This window comes from Pygoscelis adeliae, unplaced genomic scaffold (assembly GCF_000699105.1).
Source record: "Pygoscelis adeliae isolate BGI_AS28 unplaced genomic scaffold, ASM69910v1 Scaffold120, whole genome shotgun sequence".
In the NCBI taxonomy this organism is placed as follows: domain Eukaryota; kingdom Metazoa; phylum Chordata; class Aves; order Sphenisciformes; family Spheniscidae; genus Pygoscelis; species Pygoscelis adeliae.
The window spans coordinates 5,145,301-5,152,448 of NW_008824032.1; the positions used below are offsets into that span (position 1 = coordinate 5,145,301).

Genomic DNA, 7,148 nt, shown 5'->3' on the forward strand with positions numbered 1-7,148 from the left:
TGCCACGTTGCTCCCCCCCCGCCGGCCGATGCCCAGCCAGTCCCCAAGCAGCGGCCCCCGCGGCCAGCTTCCCCCAGTTTATGTACTGAGCATGACGTCACATGGTATGGAATGTTTCTTTGGCCAGTTTGGCTGTGCCCCCTCCCAGCTTCTTGTGCACCTCCAGCCTCCTCAGTCGGTAGAGCATGGGAAGCCGAAAAGTCCTTGGCTAGTGTAAGCATTACCTAGCAACAACTAAAACATCGGTGCCTTATCAACTTTGTTCTCATCCTAAATCCAAAACACAGCCCTGTACCAGCTACTAGGAAGGAAATTAACTCTATCCCTGCTGAAACCAGGACAGTACTGTTTTCCAACAGGTTTTGTAGCCATTGTATAGTGCATTCATCTAGACCATATTTTCTGAGCTTGCCTGTAGGAATGTCAGGAGAAAGCTGTCAGAAAGCTTACTACGGTCAAGATGTATGACTGAACTGCTTCTCTGCTGTCCACAAGACCTGTAACCCTTTCACTGAAGAAAATTAGATTGGTTTGACATGATTTTCCTTGACAAGTGCATGTTGCCTGTTACTCATCTCTTTGTTATCTTGCAGGTGCTTAAAAGTAGTCTGGTTATGTGTCCCTGTTGGTTCCTGGGAACCAAAGCTAAGCTCTCTGCTTTATAATCCCCTGGTCCTCCCATTTTTCAAAATACATGCCACATTTGGCCATCTTTTTTTTTTTGTGGAGCCAGGCTTGGCTCCTTGATTTTCCAGCTGCTTGCGGGTGAAGGCTGAGGCAAAAATGTCAAGTCCGGGCATGCTTGATTGAGTAATTTTGAACCTAAATAAGGTGATCAGCCATACCACCATCCCCCACCGGTACTGTGGCCTTGCCTTGCTTCTGGAGAAACAGTATTACAAATCTGTATCTAAAATTGGAGGTCTCAGGAGTTTACCTGCAGTGTAAATAAGATAAATCATGCGTTGTCGGGTGTATCAGAGCAGTGGATGTACGTAGAGAAGCCCTGTACTGGCCAAATCAGAAGTGCTGTAAACCAGTTAATCTGTGTTTACCCTTCAGCTCTGCCTAGCGCTGACCCAAGGAAGGACAAGGAAGGGAATCTGAATGGTATTTCAGTGCCGCTGTTTGGAGATAAACTAGAACAGACAAGTACCTCCTGGTGTGTGTGTGAAGAGCTAACTGTGTCTGTAGCTGGCGCAAGCCTTTTTGTGTAGCTATTTCTAGGCAAATAGGCTTTGACTGAGCCTTGGGGCTTGTTTTGGAAGATTTAAAAATATCCAGGGAGGTACCTTTCACTTATATTCATGGGCAGTCTTAATTTTGCTTAAAAATGGCAAAGAAAAGACAGTTCAGGGTAGATTAGAGAAATGGAGACGCGAAAGACTGATAGAAGAGCTTGGAAGCAGAGAAAGGCAGAGGAGAGAGGTACTGGGGGGCAGAATGTATGGAGTGAGCATAGGTAGAGATGCAGGTGAATGGAGTGAGGAAGAGAAGGAAAAAGGTGAGTGGGAGAAACTGAAAAGCAGAAAGACAGCAAAGGTAATTGTGCATTGATGGATTTCAAGGATTTCAAGGACTTGGTCAAGGTAGAAGAAAACACAGAGACTGGTATGGAGGGAAGGAATCACAAAAGATGGGGAGCTAGCAGAGCATCAAAACTACCTGGAAAGTCTTTGCTTAGTGGCAGAATATGTACATTTCATGGCATATTTATGGTCTGTGGCTCCTGTGTAAGCAGGGTGCTGCACAAACAGTGTTTGTGTCGCCCTCAGGTCCATTTATAATATGGACAACAAGCAGAAGCTTGAGGACTCTGAGCTGTGCGAGGCTGGGACCGTTGCACCAAGCTCGAAGGCAGTGCACTCTCGGCACTGAAACAGGGCATGGGAAAGGCCCTCGCTGGCATTAAGGTGCAGTTGAGTTTATGACGGGACACAATCAATAGGAACAAAGCTGGATGACAGATAAAGAGCCTGAGAATGGTTATCGTTGCAGTATGAAGTTGTGTCGCATTGATTCATGACACTTGGGGATTAATCTACCTTCAGGTACACCTGGCTTTTAAAAGTGCTCTGTTTACGGTTTTTACAACCTGAAATACAGTCAAGTGAACTAGATTTTTCTCCAAGTTGAGAGATGTACAGCTCTGGAGTTTGGTTCAGCCAGCTAGAGAAAAACAGCCAGCCAGCTGCAAACTCCCGATTTTCACCCATGCGCTCCCCTCGATACCTGTGAAGTTGCTGCTTCGCGCCTTTTGGCAGGAGCTCATCGATTGCCCTTCTGAGCTTTCAGTTCTGGTGGAACGGCAGAGTGATGGGGGAGGCACCACGACCCAAAATGCGGGGAGAAAGCCAAATCAAAATGTAACAAAGGGGCTGTGATCATTTGCAAAGAAGGTGTAATGGGAATTCATTCTGACTAGACCATCCCAGCCAGCGTACAGGCGGGAGGACAGTTTGGAGGAGGAAAAGAATCAGACATAGAAGGAAGCAGGGGGGATCTTGGGGGAAGATGGGAAGTCTGATGGAGTGAAATAGGACGGAGGTGTGCACTAAAAATAGAAGAGCAAGATGTTATTTCTGAGGGCTTTGTCCCAAGGGCTCTTAGTCATATCTCTACATGAGCAAGTGGAGAAGAGAGTTAGGAGTGATAGAGGCCAAGACTTTTTTTTTGGGGGGGGGGGGGAGGGGGTATGGGGGGGCGGGGAAGAGTGTTTTCACTGAAGAAAGTGTACGGGCAGGAACAGATTTTGCCTTAGCAGTCGTTTGTCATCAGCAGAGGCAGACACAGCACTATGGACTCCCACAGTCCTGCCAGTTCTGCTGCTGGAGACAGCCTGGTGCAAGCAGCCTGCTTGAAAGGGAGAGGTAGGGAAGGGGAACTGCGCTAGCTGGGCCTTTTTCTCTGCTCCTGCACTTCATCCTGATCTGTGCAGAACATTGCCAGGCTGGTCCTGGTGGTGTCATCAACAAAAATCAAGTGGGCACCTCACAGCGTAAACAACCATTTCCCTTCAGACTTGCTGGCGTTATGCAAACGCCACAGGGATGGGAAGCCACTTTTCCAGACCAGCAGGGCTAACGCCATTATCCTGACTTGCAGAAAACACCGCTTCTGGTCCTCTGAGAAAGGATGAAGCTGGTCCTCTGGGTAACTGACAGACAGTGATGAAGTCTGATAGGAGTCTAGGAGCCTGCACCTAAGCCTGAACCAAGGGATTACCATGCAGCTGCTCCTGCCTTGCTCAGGGAAAGGTTAAGTTGCCTGGTGCGGGCTGTCGTGGGCTGACGGTTTGACGTCGCCTGCTTATAGATCCCATGACTTGGCAAGGCCCCACCACTTTAACTTTCACTCTTAGTAAATCATGAAATGAAATGGAGTTTTCTTCCGAGTGACAGGTAAATCTTGGCCACTCTCTGGCTGCTGTACCAGTATCGCTTAATTCTGTAATCCCTTTGCCCTCCATTCCTTGGTGCCGCGAGCACATGCTGGGAAGCATTGGAGTGACAAGCGATTTCTCTGTGCTTGACACCTCGGCTGGGAGACTTGATTAAGTGAAAATATCTTTGCATTCATTTTTTTCAGGTGCAGAGAATAAAATGCAGCCAAGGAATCGGCTGGGGCTGGGAAAAATTAGTTTCCCTGCTTTGCTGCCTGCCCTGCCTCTCAGGCCGGTGCCCTTGCTGTGTTGCATACACAGCTAGTTTTACGGGGAGATGAGGATTTGCCTTCCTATTTCCAGCTTTACTCTGGCAGACTTTGAGAGGTTTTCTTCCAGGTCTAGTGTCTCTGCAGTGTTCCTTACAGTGCTGCCTCCTGCCAGAATTAGAGACTCGGGTAGTCTCATCCACTCGCAAGGTGGCTCCTTCCACCCACTGCTGCCAGCCTGGAGAGCTGGAGCAGCTGGGAGCTTCCTCCATCAAGAAGGACGTAGATCATTCCCTCTGGCATGTTTCACCCTGCCTTGAGTGACATTACTGCAGCTCTGGGGACTGTTATTAGTATTCAGTGGTACACTTTTAAGCAAAACCTGAGAAAGGAATTAATCTGTCAATAGGAATGAATATACTGGACAGCGATTTATGCAGACCCTGTACTCAGAGTGACTGTGTTCGTTTCAACTGCATCTCTCAGGCTTGTTCCCAGAGCCAATACACAAACTTGCATTTAAAGGAACACTGCAGCTGGCTGATCATTTGTTCAACACCTAGGTCCATGCAAGCACTGCTATACCCAGGAGTGAAAGCTGAGGAGAAATGCATGCGTCTGTCACTTTTTACAAAGCTCAAACAGTTAGAGACACAGCCAGGGCAAATGGCCTTGACTGGTTATCCAGGGCACATATACTGGACTCTGGCATCCTGCACATGTAGGAGCCTTAGCATGTGCTTGTAACTGTACAAGCACTGCGCCTTATCACTGGATACATGTATGGAAGCATATGTACAGCTGCGTAAATGTAGCAGTGCATCTGTGGGAGTAGAAGGCTGTGCTCTTCCTATGTGGCAAGCGCAACTGTAAAACCCTAGCATCCGGTGCCTGTATAGTTAAAAATACAACAGAGAACTGTTCATTTGGGTGCACAGGGTCCTGAGAGCACACATTACGGCGACAGCCTGGTCTGGTTGGAAAAGCATTTTTGTGGGTCAGGAGACTTATGCTGCATTTCTCACTGTCCTCCTTATTTGTTGTGACACTTCGTACAAGCCACTTCACAGTTCTGTATCTTTTTCCTGGTTTCTACGCTGAAGGCAATCGCAGTGCTACCAATTCTGGAATTTTTTGTCATGTGTCAATGATAATTTGTGCTTTACCAGATGCCTCTGCTTCTGAAAGTAAATTGTTCTCAACCTTTTGTGGGTTTGGTGGCAGAGCAAGGTATGGCTTGCATCCACCCTTGAGGCTCATATAATGACAAAAAGAAGGGAGGAAACGAACTTTTCTTATTGTTTGGAAATCCTTTCTATTTTCTAGAAAATTGATTAATGATGTTTGCGTGATTCAGGGTTGTGAATGATTATTGGAGTACTGACAGGATGCTTCAGCCTTGAGTGGGTGGGAAATGGTGCGTTGCTCCAGTGAGAGGTGTTACAGTTTTGCAGGCCATTGCATTGTACCGGGAGACTGTCACAGGGGTACGCATACAGTAATGCTCCCAGGTCCACAGTGAAGGGACACAGCTCAAAACCTACGAATATATGTGTATTTACGTAGAGAAAAGCACTTAGAAACTGAGAGGTTCAGGCACAAAATGTGTTCAAATAAACCACCCGTGAACTGAATACGAATCACAGAGAAGAGAGAGAAAAGTACATTGAGACATAGTTGTGCTGTTGCATATGCTTTCAGGTGTGACCAGGGTTGGGAATAGAGGTGAAGCTCTCTAATTAAAAGAGCAACATCTCTCCATCTCAATGTATGCGAGCGTGAATTGCTCCCCCCTGAGTCAGAGCATCCCCTGCAAAGTGTGGAGCAGCACAGTTGCAGTGGCAGCAGTGCTGCCAAGGGGCCTGATTGAGTTCCACAGTAGCTGGGGGGGGGTTGACAGGAAAGAAACAAAACAAGAAACAAACAACACTGAGCTTCTGAAGTCACGGTTCATTTCAGGTTTCGTTATAAAACAAGAATGCGATGGAAAGGGCCACTCTATAATTGACATGATTTAAAATCTTGGGATAGGTGCAGCACCTGTACTTACATTGCTTGCATGCTTGGTGTTGACAGTGCTGACTGTCCACGGCTGCCAGACTGCGAATGCTATTGCTACATGCGTGTGACCGTCCTTCCTGCTCCTTCCTCCTACCTTCCTCTCACTTTCTGGTACACAATGCAAGCCCACACATTTCCTACCTGGCATCTTTTCCCGCCCACTTCACAGATGGGAAGAGAGAGGCTTCGGCTATTACCCAGAGCTTCTCATCTCCCAGACTGGCTGTATTCTGCAGCAAACTTCTCTTAAAATTGTTGAGATTATTACTGTTGTATATTTTATACATACGCGCACACACATATATATGTTTTTTTATATATATATTCTTCAGTCTCCCTCTGCAGCTGAGAGACGCACCCGGGATTTATCTCTGTAATGAGAAAAGGGAGATAGGGAGAAGTAAGGGCATTTTTCTCTGACTTGGATTGTAAGTCATTTTGATATTCATTGTAAAAGATGCTTTTCAAATATTTAAATGTATGTGAGCTCACATATCAGTTCTTCAGGATGGATTGTATGCGACGTAATCACTGTTTTATATCTCTTGTGCTCTGTGATGTTCTCCTGTATCCGTTCCTTTTGGTAACTTCATCTGGGAGAGATGGGAAGATGAGGAGCTGGAACTGGGATTACTTCCATAGCCCGTGCTCTGTCGTCATCTCTTTTTGGGATGGACTAAGGCTGGAGAAGAAATACGGTCGCCCTTGGCCGGAGATTTCACCTTTTGCAGCAGTACCATTTCTAGGGGTTGGAGCGGACTTAAAGTAGCTGAGCCCTCCTGAAGAAAATGCTCTTATATCCTCATGGGAAAGGCTGAGCTAGGATTTTGCTTGATAATTAGCTCAATGTGCTTGGTAATTAGCTCAAACAAAGGGCATTTTGGCTGAGGCGGGAGAAGTGTACAAATTTAGAGGTATCAGTGACACCTGTCCAGGTTTACCCTAGTGTGAAGAATCTCTTCTTGTGACTTGGGGGGGGTGGGAGAGAGTGAGAGGTGGGTACTTTTGCTCCGTCTTTGCACGGCTGGGGATAGGGGCTGGCCATGCCGCGTGCGAACTCTTCCTCCCCCTTCGTCCTTGGAAGGTCTGCTCCCTGTCAGGTGTGCCATCCCGCCATCTGCTCCCAGCACCGAGCAGCTGGTACAATAGCCGCAAACCCTGGCAGGAGCGGCCTTCCAGCCGCGTGAATGACAGCACGCGCCGCTGCTTCTTTGGCACGGAGAGCAGCACTTGTAGCTGGGAATTAGAGGCTTGTAAACCTGCCGGCTTGAAGGCGGGGGGAACGGCTCTCGGCGGCACTCCCGAGGTGTGGGAATCTGCCTGAGCTCCCGCCGACGCCGTCGCACCTGCACGAGTCCCAGCTGGCCGCAGGCGGGAAGCCCGTGCCCGTGGCAGGGGGCTGTGGCTGGGGTCCGGGGGGGGGGGGGGAGGCCCCC

General features: G+C 48.1%; 1 protein-coding gene across 1 annotated transcript in view; it reads left to right on the forward strand.

The window, feature by feature from the left end:
• The window catches only part of LSAMP (limbic system-associated membrane protein), a 1,050,957-nt gene that overhangs the window by 113,478 nt on the left and 930,331 nt on the right, over positions 1 to 7,148 (forward strand). The gene's annotated exons all lie outside the window — the stretch shown is intronic.